Source organism: Corvus cornix, chromosome 3 (assembly GCF_000738735.6).
Source record: "Corvus cornix cornix isolate S_Up_H32 chromosome 3, ASM73873v5, whole genome shotgun sequence".
Taxonomy (NCBI): Eukaryota; Metazoa; Chordata; class Aves; order Passeriformes; family Corvidae; genus Corvus; species Corvus cornix.
The window spans coordinates 2351875-2366411 of NC_047056.1; the positions used below are offsets into that span (position 1 = coordinate 2351875).

The 14537-nt window shown below is 45.2% G+C and overlaps 1 protein-coding gene across 4 annotated transcripts in view; it reads left to right on the plus strand.

The window, feature by feature from the left end:
* Positions 1-14537, plus strand: part of CCDC85A (coiled-coil domain containing 85A) — a 126095-nt gene that overhangs the window by 35291 nt on the left and 76267 nt on the right. The gene's annotated exons all lie outside the window — the stretch shown is intronic.

Consider the following 14537-nt stretch of genomic DNA (forward strand, 5'->3'; position numbering starts at 1 on the left):
TAAGCAAAAACTATATAAAAGTAATTTTATTGGGGGACAAAAAGTAATTAACCTGTCCTGTTACAATGAAACAGATTTTTTTCTAGAGAGAATTCTGCTGGGGACAGCAATCCTACCTTTGATTATGTGCTATTGCATTATGAGAACTGCAATTCAGTCATACTCATCTTGCCTTCAACAGATTTTCAATTTAGTGTGCTATGAGCTAACTGAGCTTAAACTTGGTATGAGGCTCCTTAAAGGTGACATTTCAAATAAACATAATTTTTCTGCAGTCCTTTCACAGAGGAGCTTTAACAAATGAATGACAGATGTGAAGTAATCTCACAGTCAAGAAATAGAACTTGTAAAACTTGGGTGTTTTGAGTAACGACATCCTTAATTTCTCTTTCGCTTGATTAACTTCTGTACTGTGGTTCCCAGGGCCAGGAGGAATTAAATATAGTGTGAAGTGACTCACTCCCTGTGCTTTGGGAGACTGAGCTCTGGGTAAGAAGGGTTTAAGCTCTCTTGAAGTCTGGAGCAGCAGGTGAGGGGCAATTCCTGGTGAAAAATGGGAACTCCACAGTCAGCAGGTAAAGGCTGGTGTTTGGGAACTGACTTGCAGCAGGATGAACAGATACACCAGTCCAAATATTGATTCCAGGCTGCTGGAGAGGGGAGGAGATTGTCCTGGGAGAGCTGCCCCAGCCCTGCTCTGAGGCTGCAGCTCACACTGTGAACCTCACAGTGTTTACAGCTGGGTGGGCACGAGGGAGAGGCCACATTTGTCCCTTGTTTTGGTCCCTGCTTTGGGGATTTAAACTGGCTCATATGGAAACTCTGGAAGGAGGGAACCTGGCCTTCCTTGGGGTTTGGTGACCACCAAGTTACAGCCGCACTGGCACAGAGAGCAGGGGCTGCAGCTGAACCTGTGCCCAGCTGCCCCCATAAGTGAACGTGTCGATACAGATGCAAAATACAAATATTACCCTATATAAATATCCTATTTAGCCACGTCCCTTTGCCCAGGAGTTGCAGAGCAGGTCGCTCACCCTGTGCTGTGCTCACCTGGCTCCGTCCTCGTGCTGGCAGAGCAGCCGCGCTCGGCTTGGCCACAGCTCGCGCGCGGCGTCCAGCTCCTGCTGCTCCCACATCCGTCATCTCCAAGGCTTTATGAGCCATCTGACCGCCCTGTGCCAAGGGAAGTGCTTCGTGGCACTGCACCCAGCCAGGGGTGGCAGGGCAGCCGCTCACAGAGATATACATCAGCAAGGGGAAGTGGAATTTAAACTGCCTTTTAATTTGTGCTGAGACAGGAACTGGCAATTATGAACCAGCACCATTTAATGAAATATGCCATCCTTAACAGACTGGGAGGGGGTGCTTAACATGTAGGGCAAAGTAAGTGCTGTGTCTGATTGGATTAGAGGCAAATTTAATCTTGTGGATGACACCGCTGATTCAACAGTCTACTTTTTTCCTAGGGTCAAAGTGACTTTGGCTTGACACGTGATCTGCTCAGTGCCCTAAATGAACTGTAGGCTGGATGGGTTTGATTTCGTATTTCAACAGGAAAAGGAATTTAATTTGAGAAGCTGTGATGTACAGTATGGGAAATTATCTTTTTACAGCATGGGAAAGCTTTTCTGTGATGCAAAATTTCCCCAGATATGCTCCCCAGGCAGCAAATAATAACTCGCAAAGACATTTCCCCAAAATATCGGCACTTACTACAGAATTGGTGAAAACTTGTGGTTTCCATTATATTTTTCAAGCCTAAATCCAAAGGATAAATATCTTTTTTCCTGTAAAGAGGTTTATCTGACTCAGCAGATTTGATTGAATGTTCTTACAAGAGGGAGATGAAAGACTATGTAAGTAGGTTAAGCATGGGCTGAATTTTAGTGGGAAAAGCATCTTGAGACTTCAGAAGCACTTTAAAAATTGGTACTCAAATCACAGGTGTCCTGCATTAGTCCTAGGTCAGTGTGTTAAACATTGAAGAGTGAAGTGTCTCTGATTGAAGACTAGAAAAACTGATTTGGATCTTGAAGTAATTTGTGTCTATGATGGGATGTCCTGTTCCTGGGAAATCCCTGTGAGACCGGGAGTGTCTGAACACCTGGGAATTATGAACCGAGGCAGCTATTGTTGCAAGGGAGGAGCTTTCAACAGAAAACATTTTCAATTTATTCGAATGTATTTATTTTGCGGTTCTGAAATGTACTCTGTTGCTCCAACTCAGACTGTTCTGTGGTTCTCTGAAAGAAACTGGTTTGGTGGCCCCAGCAGTGGATGTTATTTGGCTTTGGCAAGAACAAGGAGAGCAAAGTAGGAATTGACGTGACACAGTGAGCAATTACCCTGAAACAAAATTGGCCATTGCCAGCATTTACCATGGCCAGTGGCAAATGCTTGATGCTCAAGGGATTGTAGACTTTGGATGCAATGGATGGCAAGAGGAAAACACAGCTTCTTTACAGGGAATTCTTTACTGCTGGGTAAGAAACACTGTGTCTATGTTAAGAATGAGGCAGTAAAGATAAGGTGCTTTTCTGAAAACAAGATTGCTGATTGTTACTCACTTCCTCTGATTTTACTTTCCCAAACAGGTCTGCATTCCTCTGACTTCCACAAGAAGAGATTTGTCTCATTTGTTAGTTCAAACTGAGGTCAAGTTTCCTTTCTTTGAGTCTGCTACCCTGTCTTTCCCTTCCAAAAGCTTCAAATACAGGTGTGAGTCTATCCCATAATCTTTCTCTTACTAAAAGTTCCTTTAGAGAGCTGACCCTTTAATCTCACATTCTAAGACAGAGCAGTAACTTGTGTGTTCATGTTTAACTCAAGTAGAAGGATTTTTATCAAAACATAAGATGTCCTCAGTAAGGGCAGTCATCAGCAAGCAAATCTGGAAGCTGACACAAGGCTCAACAGCTTTTAGGTAACAGTTTTGATGTTTAGGTGGAAATGATAAATGTTTCATTAAAATGTTGGCCAGGCAGCTCTTGGTCCTTTTTACTTAGGGACTCCACCAAAAATGGCTGCCAAAGTCATGCACCGGGGTGAGCCTGGTTTGATCCTGTTGTTGCTTTTCCTCTTTCTCTGATGATGGGAAGCATCCCTTGGAGTCAGTGTTCCTGGGAGTGTGGGTATAACCCTCCGTAGCATCCTTGGATCACTGACTAAAGGAAGGACTTGACTAAAACCAGGAAAAGCCCGTGGCCTTCTAACAACCCCCGCTTGTCACCACGTGTGTTCTGCAATGGGAGCACTTTTCTCGCTGTCCTGCCCAGTGTAAATTGTCCCTGTGTGCTGACTGTGGAGCCAGGCCCCGGTCATCGTAGAACAAATGCTCTCAGCAAAACTCAGCCAACTGTGTCAGCTGCCTCTGCAAGCCTTCCCTTACCAAAAAGTGAAAATGAGACCTGGGAATATTGTCTTTGAACAAACAGCTGTGAGAGCAGGAGGAGACTGGGATGGGACAACTCACTACTGCTTCCTGGGTTATGGGCTAGAGATGTGTTAAATGCCTTTTTTGCCTTCTGCCTATTTGTAACAGTGGGACAAAAAAAAGGTGCAACCAAACCAAACCCCAAACCAACCCAAAGCCAGGCAAACAGAGCAAATGGAACAGTTCTCGTTACTTCTCACTCCACTTGCCGCCCAAGTGCTTTGGTCAGTTTGGCTGATGAGGAATGGTGGGACTTGCCACTGCTGGAAGAGGTCAGTTCCCACCAGAACTGGGACCTGAGTGCCCAAGAAAGGGTTATTTCAGCTGTCCCAGCAAGTGCCCTTTCCCCTGGGAAGTGTGGGCTGGCCAGGTAGGCAGGTGTGGAGCTCTCAGTGGCTGTTCCACCGGAGGAGCTGCTGCCGCTGTTGTTTTTCAAGGAACCTCCTTGAAATGTGTTTATGCTACGGGAAAAGTGAGCTTATAATTTTCCTGAGCTCCTGGCACCTTTCCAGGAAGGCATTGTTTTGTGTGTCAGCTCACTCCGGGGTTGGTGTGTTGTAATTGCTGCTCCGGGAAGAATGGGAGGAAAGGAGATTCCTTTTAGTCTCCAATCCTGTACTCTGAGATTTTTCTGTTAGTCTTCCTTAGGACTGGAAGTTTCTGTGGGGTTTGGAGCTGAGGGCAGTTCTCTGTACCCTCGGGTGAGGCCAGGATTGCTTGTTGCCATCTAGGAAATACCAGGGAGCTGCTGGAGGTCATCTTTTGTGTAAGGTTTAGAGATGTTGTTAACAACTGTAGCGTGACAGATCTTGGTGCCACGGAGGCAATTCCATACCTTTGTAGAGCAGGTGGATGCAGGAAACACTGTGGGATGTTCTGTGGTTTTCCAGCTGGGGCGGGTGGGTTTTCTCCTTGTGCTCAGCATGCTCTAAACAAGGTGACAGAGGGTAATTGATACAGGTTTCCTCCTGCTGTTTCCATAGGTGAACATGAAAGCAGGGCTGTCCTGAGGAATGGCAGGAGACAGTGCACATGGATTGGAGCTGGTTGTCGGGCTCACAAAACCCATGAAATATATAAGCCTCCTGCAATAACTTATTGCTACAGATCTTATGTTCATGTCCTAAGTCACACAAAAAACCTCGTTCATAAATTTAATTTTGGTCCAATTGTTTCTGCCAAGATTTTCTTTACAGGAAAAAGCCCACAGACTTCTTTCAACTATATCCACTTCCAGCAGCGAAAAGGAAACCAGGCATTCCTGGAATTATTATCAAAATTCCTTTGTCTCCGCAGGGCAGGAAGCCAGACTGCTTTGTTTTAATAGCATTTTTCTAGCCTTAAACCTCTGACGCTGTCTATATGTCTCAATTTTCTCCAGAAATTTTGGGATGCTGTCTGCACTTTGTTACAGCAGCTGCCCTGACAGCTCATTTATACACTGATTTTACCTTTCTTGCCCACAGCACTACAGTATCTGAGCTGATCCCTCTGTAATAAAACAGTGGGTAGGCTGGTTTGGTTGTGTCTCTAACATGACTTGCTGTGGTCATACATATGTGATGTAATGTGATTTGTAATCCTCCCCAACTGTTTTACTTGGAGTTTTCCTGCAGTTTGTAGTTACAGTCACATCTGTATTTTATGCCCAGAACCCTGGGAATAATTCTTTTTGTCTTCATTCTAAAAAATCTCAGGAGATTCAGCCCCACTTTGCACCTATTGGTAGAGAAAAATGTCAGTATTTTTTAGTTTCTAGAATTTATTCTATTTCACAACATTACTGTATTTTAGTTTCATTAGTAGTATTAACCAGGCATGGTAAGTGGGACTGTGCTCTACCACCTGCTTGGGAAATGCTCACATGTCTCTTCTATCTTTTTGCCTGCTGATGGGGCAAATTCTTCCTCCTTGTAATTCCATAAAAGAAGCTTTCAGAGTGACCAGAATGAAATCTTGGTCATTTGAGGGTAGGTGGTTCATGGGAAGACCCTCACCTCACGTGCACGTGTCCACATAAACACATGCACTTGATTTTTGAGTCTGACTCATCTCCCAGCCTGTGTTGTGTGGCCCAGAAGGGGCAAGAAAGGGCCCTGGGGAGCTCCTCATGCCGGGGACAGAGGATTAGTCATGGATTGCTCCGTGTAAACCTCAGCAAGGACACGACAGCTTCCAACAGCCTTTGTAACCAAAAGCCCTGTGCAATTATTTGTATGTTTGGGGAGAGGAAATGCGTAAATTGCTTTCCCATTAGTGAAGTAACCAGGAAATAAACAGAGGAGACCTCGTTTAAAATGTTTGTTTTGTTCCGATGATGAAGATAAGCAGCTGGGAGAGCTCTCAAGTTTGACTGCTCTCCCTGAGTCATCCCAGCTTTGTCTGGATGCCGAAGGCCCTTGTGCTGAACACAGCACTAAAGCCCTGCAAATGGATGTAGATCATTTAGAAACTTGAGGAAGTATTGCAACTGCTAATTTGCCATTTTCCGGTTCTAGAGCACTTCCTGCATTTGGCTGATTTCATCTCTGTTAGTTGAAATGGTTCTTGGAATGTAAAAGGAGAAGGGTGCAGGGGCAGCCAACAGCAGTGGCCTCGATTCCTGAGTTTGAGGGACAGCTCACAGGGGACACGGATCTGGGAATAGCTGTGCTGGGTAGCTGATTTGGATGTCCACAAGAGTGGACAGACCATTTCATGGAAGGCAATTGCAGTCCTCTAGGTAGGGCTGCATGGAGAGATAGTTGAGTCTTGGAAGTCTAGTAAAGTGCAAGTACTTCATTAATCTTTGATTAGGAAGATGCTCACAACACCTACACGTAAGGATCAGCTTCACTAGCACTGGGGAGAAGTCCCCTCAGTGGAAGAGCTGCCAGGCAGCAGTATCCTAGGGGAGCTGCCACATCTGCTGTCCTGGGATCTCCAATGCAGCCCAGGGAATGGGCAGCTGGCTATTGAATGTGCTGACTTGGGAAATCTCAGTTGGTTTTGCTACAAAGACATCGCAGGTCAACAGCCAACAGAAAAGGAGAGGACAAGGGGCTCCATTTGCTGTGTCTGGGGGTAAATCAGACAATCATTAATTAAATCATTGATTCAACAGCTTTATAGCAGGTAAATGTGTCTAGTACAGCATACAGCTCTCAGTAGTATGTGCTGTGCTTTGTTACCTGTGTTAAGATTACTTGTAAGTTTTGAATATTTTAATCAGCATCATGTTAATATAGCAGCAGTGTATGTTGATTGCAGTGAAATAACCCTGAAAAGGCACTCAGAAACCAGAAAGTTGTTTATGTGGAGCATTTGGCTTCCTCTGAAGCCTTGACAAAACACAGACTCCCATGGTTTATGCCTTTCACAAGTGTTGTTTTGCATCAGTCCATGATGTGGGTTTGTGCCTGTGCACTTTCACAAAATAAAGCACAGTCATTGAGTAGTTCTCAGGCCCAGCTGCAACAGTGTAGGATGTAGCCATAGAAATCCCAGGAAGGCAGGAAAGGCAACAAGGCAGGGGAAAATGTGGGTTTAGGACAGAAAGAATCTCACTATGTGGATAGGAAAATACCTAAAAGGTGCCTAAACCCCATCCCTGGGAGAGCTTGGAAGCCTAAAAGTGCAATGTGGCAGAGTTTGGCTTGCAGCACCTGAGTCCCCTCTGCCCTGGCTGCTGGGAGTCTCACTGGACTAATCCCATAATCCCAGCATCATATCAGGACCACAGAGATACTGATCAGACATACAGATCTTCAGAAATGAGGGAAATAATGAGCTGATGGCTGGGGCAGGATCCTCTCTTAGGTGATGCCTGGTCTGCTCTGGCACAGGAATCTTTCTGCCCCTAAGGTCAGGATGTTTGGGCTATCAGGAACATTCAGGAGACATCTGCAGAATTTTCCAAAGTGCTGAAGTAGCTGAGTGCTGATTTCAGCTAGAGCTGGACACTCAGGCTGATTCCTGACCTCTGAGGTCCCTCTTGGGGCTTTCCCCTCGCAGGGATTTTGTCTGGAGACCTGGATGCTCCAGCTGTGGAGGGAGCAGCCCAGGAGATGTGAGTCCCTAGAGAGCGACATGCTTGCACGGACAGATTTTTGGCTTAAATACCTTGTCATTTGAATACTTCTTTTCATTATCCCTTCCCCAGTCATTCCAAAAGAGTCTTACAGAGGAGCTGGAGACTGTACCGACAGCCCTTTCCTCTGCTATTGTGTAGCTGCCAGCTGAAATGGATAGAGCTAATTTTTCCTTGGAATTAGGTTCTGTGCTGAGATTGCTGGTGCAGTAATTTTACAGAATACTCATTTTTCCTGCTTTAAATGTGCCCAGCTCAGGAGGGACAGGCAGGCGTTACTGTACCATGGCTCTTTAATGGGCTCTGGAAGCAAGAGGGTGGTTTCAGTCCCCAGGACATATTTAATCTTGTAACATCTTTTACTGCATTTAATAGCCTGTCCTACATCTTAATCACTCTGTGTAGAGAAATTAATCCAAAATCCCCTTTTGTTCTGATGATTTTAAATCTACACTGTTTGCCCAGGTTGGCCTGTCTTCCTCTGGCAGTTCCCCAGCTTCTGCCCTTGCCTGCTCATGGGAATGCTCCCCATTGCTCCTCACAGAGATGGATAATTGTGCACATCTCGCTGCTTTTTCCCTTGGATGCTTCCTGGTTTTGTAGTTTTTCCTGCTTTGTTTACAGGAGGCTTTGGATGCTGTGTGCACATCACAGTTCATGCAGGATGCTCCTATTGCAGGGAATGAAGCATCAGCAGGATGAGAAGTGAGACAAGGAGCCGGAAACAGCCCGAGAGAGTGGCCCTACTGCCCCTCTTGCTTTCCTGGCCCTGCCTGCTGGCCAAACGTCTCTTGGAGCCCCTGCCTCTCCATCCAAATTTACCCCACGTAAACCCAGAACAGGGACTGTTGGTTTCACTCACACAGGGAGGAGGAAGAGTTGTGGGTTGGCTGTTCCTCCACATATTCATGTGGCTATCGATCTTTGTTGTGAGTTTTGGCATCTCTTTTGTAGTTGGAGCAAGAAAATGTTCAATGGTTCGGTGGCTTCAGTAATGTGAGAGCTTCTATTTCTGTACTCTGAGGAACGTCGTTTGAATTTGGGATTGAGTCACACGAACAGTAACCCATAAAAGAGGAGTTTACAGGTTGGATAACTGCCTCCTAACGAGGCACTAGATGAGCATAAAAATGATTGAGAGGTTTGATCTGATTCAGAATTCCTGGAGATGTAGTTTTCAGGTTTGGCCTATGCTGCAGTTTCCCAGGTGGAAGCCAATGTATTATTAACTAGAGATTGCTGTAGCAATACTAAAATTCTCACCTAAACTAACTTTTCTAAACTATGTCTCTTCAACATCTGATGATTGGAGCCTGTGAAATACAATTTTATGTGCTAAGAAAAGTGGCTGTGAGCATCCATGGGGAGTTGTGGGGGTGGTGAGGGCCTTTAGTGCAGGTATTTGGTGTCTCAGTCAGTTTGACCCTCTGGTTTTTGCACAAATATTGCTGTTGCTGGGAAGCTTTGCATTTTCGTTTATAGTATTTTTTCATTTTGTCCTGTGAATATTCGTGTAACAGTGGCACAGCAGAACTGGGAGAAGCTGGCGGTGGCTCTGTGGATACGGTGGTTTCTCAGTGGCCATGGGTTTGCAGGGGACCTGGGGCCTTTTCAGCAAGGGACACTTAAAAGATACAATTCTATGTGACAAGGAGGCACCAGGGTAAAGTTGAGATTTCTGTGTGAAATCAAATGGAATACTGGAAAAGGCAAGCCTGAGAATAGCTTGGCTTAGGGAAGGAAGGAGATGAGGGCGCTGGGTTGGAGAGATGAATGAGTGCCCTCATCTCCCTTCCTTCCCTAAGCCAAGCTGTTCTCAGCTGGTGCCTTTTCCAGCCTTCCATTTGATTCCATGCAGGAGCCTGCTGAACATCCATCCCCCTTTCCTTCTGCTGTGTTTCCAGTCCGGGGGCTGTGCCTGCGCTTGGGGACACGCCTAATGAGCACAGGAGAGTGCGGTGGCACAGGGACAAACCCGAGTGGCTGAGTAAATGGAACCAATAAAGATTTTACTGATCATAAACCACAGCCAATCAATACCAGAACAAGCTGACAGCCAGTGGGAAAGGCTTCAGCAACAGCATAATGGGTTTGATTTTCTCTGTTTCCATCAATAACGTGCCAAATGCATTTAGCACAGGCTGAAGGGGAGCTAACGGGATATCAAACAGGCCAGCAAGGAAAGCCTTGCTGTTGTCACCTCTAGCACCAAAAAACCCCAAACAAAGCAAGGTTAGTGTTTCAGCAGCCCATTAGTGTGACAGTGTTATCCAGCTGTTAGCAAGAGCGTTACCTCAGCTGACATCTGAGACCATTTTTAGGTGCTCCTAAAGTTGAATCCTTTTTTCTCCATGCGAGGTTCTTAAACCTTTTTTTTTTTTTTTTTTTTTTAACTTTTTTGGGGTTTTTTTTCTGGATGAATTCAACTGGAAATTTTGTTGCACCTAAAGCTAAATGTGCAACAAAACCTCCAGGCTAAATCGGTAATGTTTTTAAGTGGAAGCCAACAATACATTTCTAGTAAGTTGTGTCACAGGCAGCATTAGGGTGACCTGGGGCATTCCTTGGTGGCCTCAGGAAAAGGGAAAGCCTTGGCAGAGCTTCACCATAGGGATGTGCGTGCACAGTCAGCCCAGACCTGCTCACTAACCTGCCTGATCCACAGTGGCACCTAAATCCAGGCAAATACAAACACCTTGAAATCTGAGTCAGACCCCATCACTGAATTGGCTAAAGGCATGGCAAGGGCTGCCTTAAGATAAGGAGAGTATACTTTCTTCTGATAAATAGTTAATCTGTGATTAAAAGCTGCTGCACCTGAGAAAACACTGGTTTTGTGTGAAATCTGAATAAAATTCTCTGATTACAGAGATAAGGTAATTAGCACCTGTCTGTGTGTAATGTGTGCTGAAAAGGGGAAAAATGGCACATGCTGCCTGAGAAGCGTCAGGGCTGCCACTGCATCCTGGATGTTTGAACCAGCATGTGCCAGCTTTTCCCTTTGCTAGGATTCAGTTTTGACACACTTGGTGAACTAGCTCAGCTTAGTTAATTATATTTTTAATTACTGGGAGAAGTCAAGAATTGCTGGATCCATAATCATGAGGAATCTGAGCTTGGGGCGGGAGAATTTCAGACAACAGCAAGACTGAGAAATGCAAACCCTGTCTTAGTGCCATGGTGCTCGCTGTCCCAAAACTTCCCAAGAATATGTGTCTTTGTCGTAAATAGCTCCTAAACATTCTGGTGAGCTGAATAAAATCCTGCCTTAGGCAGATGTCTTTCTTTCTACATGATAGCACTAATCCCAGTGTCGCTGCGTTGCTGGGGAATTTGGCTGCACTCTAATACGAAGTTCTCCAGCCCTTCTTCAGTAAGGGATGTTATGTAAGATGTGCAGCCCTAATGGAAAATCATAGGAGACAGGGCTAAAAATGACCTTGGGAGGTCCTCTGATGCTGCCCCGGGGAGGTGGGTGCTGCCAGCGCTAGCACTGAGTGCAAGGGGTGTAAATTGCTGAGTGTAAATCCAACAGGGCCTTTTTTTTTTTTTTTTAAATATCCAAACAAGGTAGCTGAAAGGGGATGGATTGCAGTGATAACATGTCTTAGTCATGAGTATTAATACTGAGGTAATTAAATCAGATGACTAGGACAGGGAGATGGTTTGCATGTCATTGAATCTGCTCCCCAGTTAGCAGAGGAACCCTTTCCTAAATATGTGGAGCTGCCAGGGAGTTACAGGAGGGTTTAAAGTACCTCTTTCACAACCTTGGTTTTCGTCTCTCATTTATTGAAAGATTATTTAGTTGTCACTGCAGGGTGCTGGGTGTGTGCTTGAATGACCAAAATCTGATTTGATATGCAATTATTAAATTCCTGCCAGCACAGTGCAGGAAGCTCAAAGGTCTTTTCCAACCTAGTTAATTCTGTGATTCTGGAAGAGCAGCATAACAAATGGAGTTTGTTGAAGTCGGACGTACCTGAACCAAACCCTCGTTGCCGTACATCAGAGTATCCCTACACCCAACATGCTGAATTCTTTGCCCAGGTAAATTGTTGGCAGTTTCCCTCATTTCTGCCCTCAGTGTTTAAAATGTGTGCCTTGGGATCTGAGAGTTCCAGATTCTGGTGACCTCCTTTAGGAGCACGAATACCAAAGCAGGACGTGTTGCTGTTAACAGAATCCAGGTGAATTTTGCACTGTCACCAAATTGTGTTTTTCCATTTTCTGGCCATGAGGATGTAAGGACTGCCTCACAGCAGCCTTCTGTCCAGCTCTTGGGTCTCCCACTCTGTCTTTCCCTCAAATACTCCTCTGTTGGATAAAATCCCTTCCACCTGCCCTATTGGGCTTGTTACTCCAGCTCATACGAACAAGTGGAAAAGTAGGTTGAACCTCTGGGGTTTTGCTTTCTGTGGGTTTCTCATCCCTTTTCCAGGGATCTAATAAGTGTGTAGAGGACCTCAGACTTTAAGATGTTCTCCAGTGCAGTCCCACAGCTGCCTGTGAGTGGTAAAAAAAAAGAAACAAACCCAGAAAGAAAAAAGAAAATATCAGAATTTAACATGACATCCTCACCCATTCTAAAACAGCAGAGGATAATCTGGCTTAAAGAATGTTATGAATTCCTTGCTAGACTGAGATCAGGCACAGTGACATAAAAATGGATAAAACCAATGCACAAATATGCCTTTGGCAGCAACATAAGTGTCTGATAAAGTTTGACATAACCCCAAAATATCTACTCGCTTCAAGAGTGTGGATGTCAAAAGAAAAAGAGATAATCTACGAAAATATTGATGTTCTCTTACAACATGTTAGAGTGACAGATGTGGAGAGAGGGCGAATTGTCACTGAATTTCCCTAAGAGGAAGATATTTCTGTGTCTCTAATAGCTCAGAAAATAGTTTTATTTCAGCCCTGGAATGAGGCACCACACGTTGATCACATTCTCAATGATGTTAAGAGCACAGGAAGCTCAAGTAAGGAAGCTCATTTGGTGGTAACCCATTCCTGAGAATGGGAATTGTTCAAAATCGGTACATCCTTAGCAATGCCTCACAAAGGAAGATGGGAAGGAGAGGAAATCATGTAACCAAGGGGCCCACAGGGGTCAAAACTGGCAGTAATGACATGAGCCAGGGACTGTCTTGTTTGCACAGGCTGTTCCAAAGCAGAGAGATGGATCATGTCGGTCTTCTCATAAACGCTTTTAGATGCAACTTTTGTTTGGTTGGGCTTTTTTAAAGTTTGGTGACAGTGTTTCACTTCATGTGTTTTCAATTTCTCCATCTCCTATGTCCTTGACTGACTTTTCTGCTCATTTTTCCTCTAAGCTCATAACATCCCAGCATAAATATATTAACAGATCCTGAAATATATATGTGTCTAGTCTATGTGTCAAGAAGACTCACATACCTTAGGATTTACTTGCTCAAGCCTTTGGTAGATGACCTAATTTTCCCTTTTAGTCAGATTACAAGAGGAGATTTAAATAACTGTTTCACACTTTAGAAGGGTTAAGAGGCACAGAGATTCTGGACCAAATCCTCAGCTGGTAGGAGCTGGCATTGGGAAGCTGAGAACTGAGGCAGAGTTGTGTGATTTGAAGCAGCAGAGATCTCTGCTCTGGACTCACAACAGAGAAGTAAAGGAGTAAAACTAAGGCAGACGTTGCCAAGAGGCGTGTGTTGTCTGAGGAGATAAGAAATGCTTAACCAGGAAATTGCAGGCAGCCTGGAGCTGAAAAGAATCCAGAGGGGAACTCTCATGGAGGGAACTGGTGGGCACAGCTGGGAAATTGGACTCGACTCGACCATGAATCCAAATCCACGCTGCCACAGCAGTGAACTTGTAACCAAGGAATTAGAGCTGGCCAGGGCCAGAGGGAGCACCTGGTTCAGCCCCTCTGACAAGATGGGTACTCAGGGACCATCTCATGGAGAAAACAACAGAGGGAAGGGCTGGGATGTGCCGGGAGCTGTTGCCTCTGCTAAGGGCTGTGATGGTGAGGGAGTTCCTGCGGCTCCTCCCAGGGGTGCCTGTGCTGGGAAGGAGCTGATTTGGTGGGAGGGTCCCTGTCGTACAGAGTTAATTGAATGAGCTGTTCATCTCCTAAGTGCTCATCTGAGCCAGGCTCAGCAGCTCTCCAGAGATGCACCCATCACTAACTATGAAAATCCTCATGCAGCAGAGCACGCAGAACCTCAGATTACCTCTTCCTCTTTCATTGCACAAGGCTATTTTTAATCCAGTGCCTGGCTGGGCATTAATTATCTTTGACAAATTACTGTGTATTGTCTTCATGTTGTGTAAATTCCCATGCATATTTTAGCCCATTGCAGTCTCATAAGAGCAGTAAGTGACACCTTATTTCCCTTATTTTACAGGCAGGCTGCAGTAGTGATGAGGTATCAGAGGAAATTCATGCCCAAATTCGTCTGTCAATTGAAACCAGTGAACAGCTGTGTTCTCAACGCAGCTTTGCAGGACTATATCAGCCATCAGCACTGCCCTGATACCCATGGATTCCATACCATCAATCATCAATTTTGCTAATTACATGGCAATATGAGTACAAATGTGTGATGGGAATTGACATCTCAGAGGAAGTTGAGTGGATGGATCACTGAGTCAGGGATGAGTAAATGTGGAATTCCACCTACATACAAGGAGGTGCAAGAGTCGCAACAGTTTTTCTGCATCTTTTTTCTTACACTTGAGTGCTACATTCCTAGACATGTCTCTCTCTTAGATCCAGGACTTTAAGAGCAGCAATTCTATGTGACCCAAGAAATGTGTGATGGTAAAGCTCTTGGGTGCTTTTAGTGCTGGATCAGGAATCTCCTCTTCTTATGTCAAGTTCTTGGGGGCAGACTGGGAGTGACTTATGTTCTTCACAATGCACCAAAGGTTGCCCTTGTGGAGGTCAGTGAGGGACTGGTGAGCAGAACAAGCAGGGTTTGCTCTTTGTGCAGTTGAGAGAGCAGAGCAGGGCAGTGGGAGCGTGTCCCTGGCGCGTGGGGGAGAGGA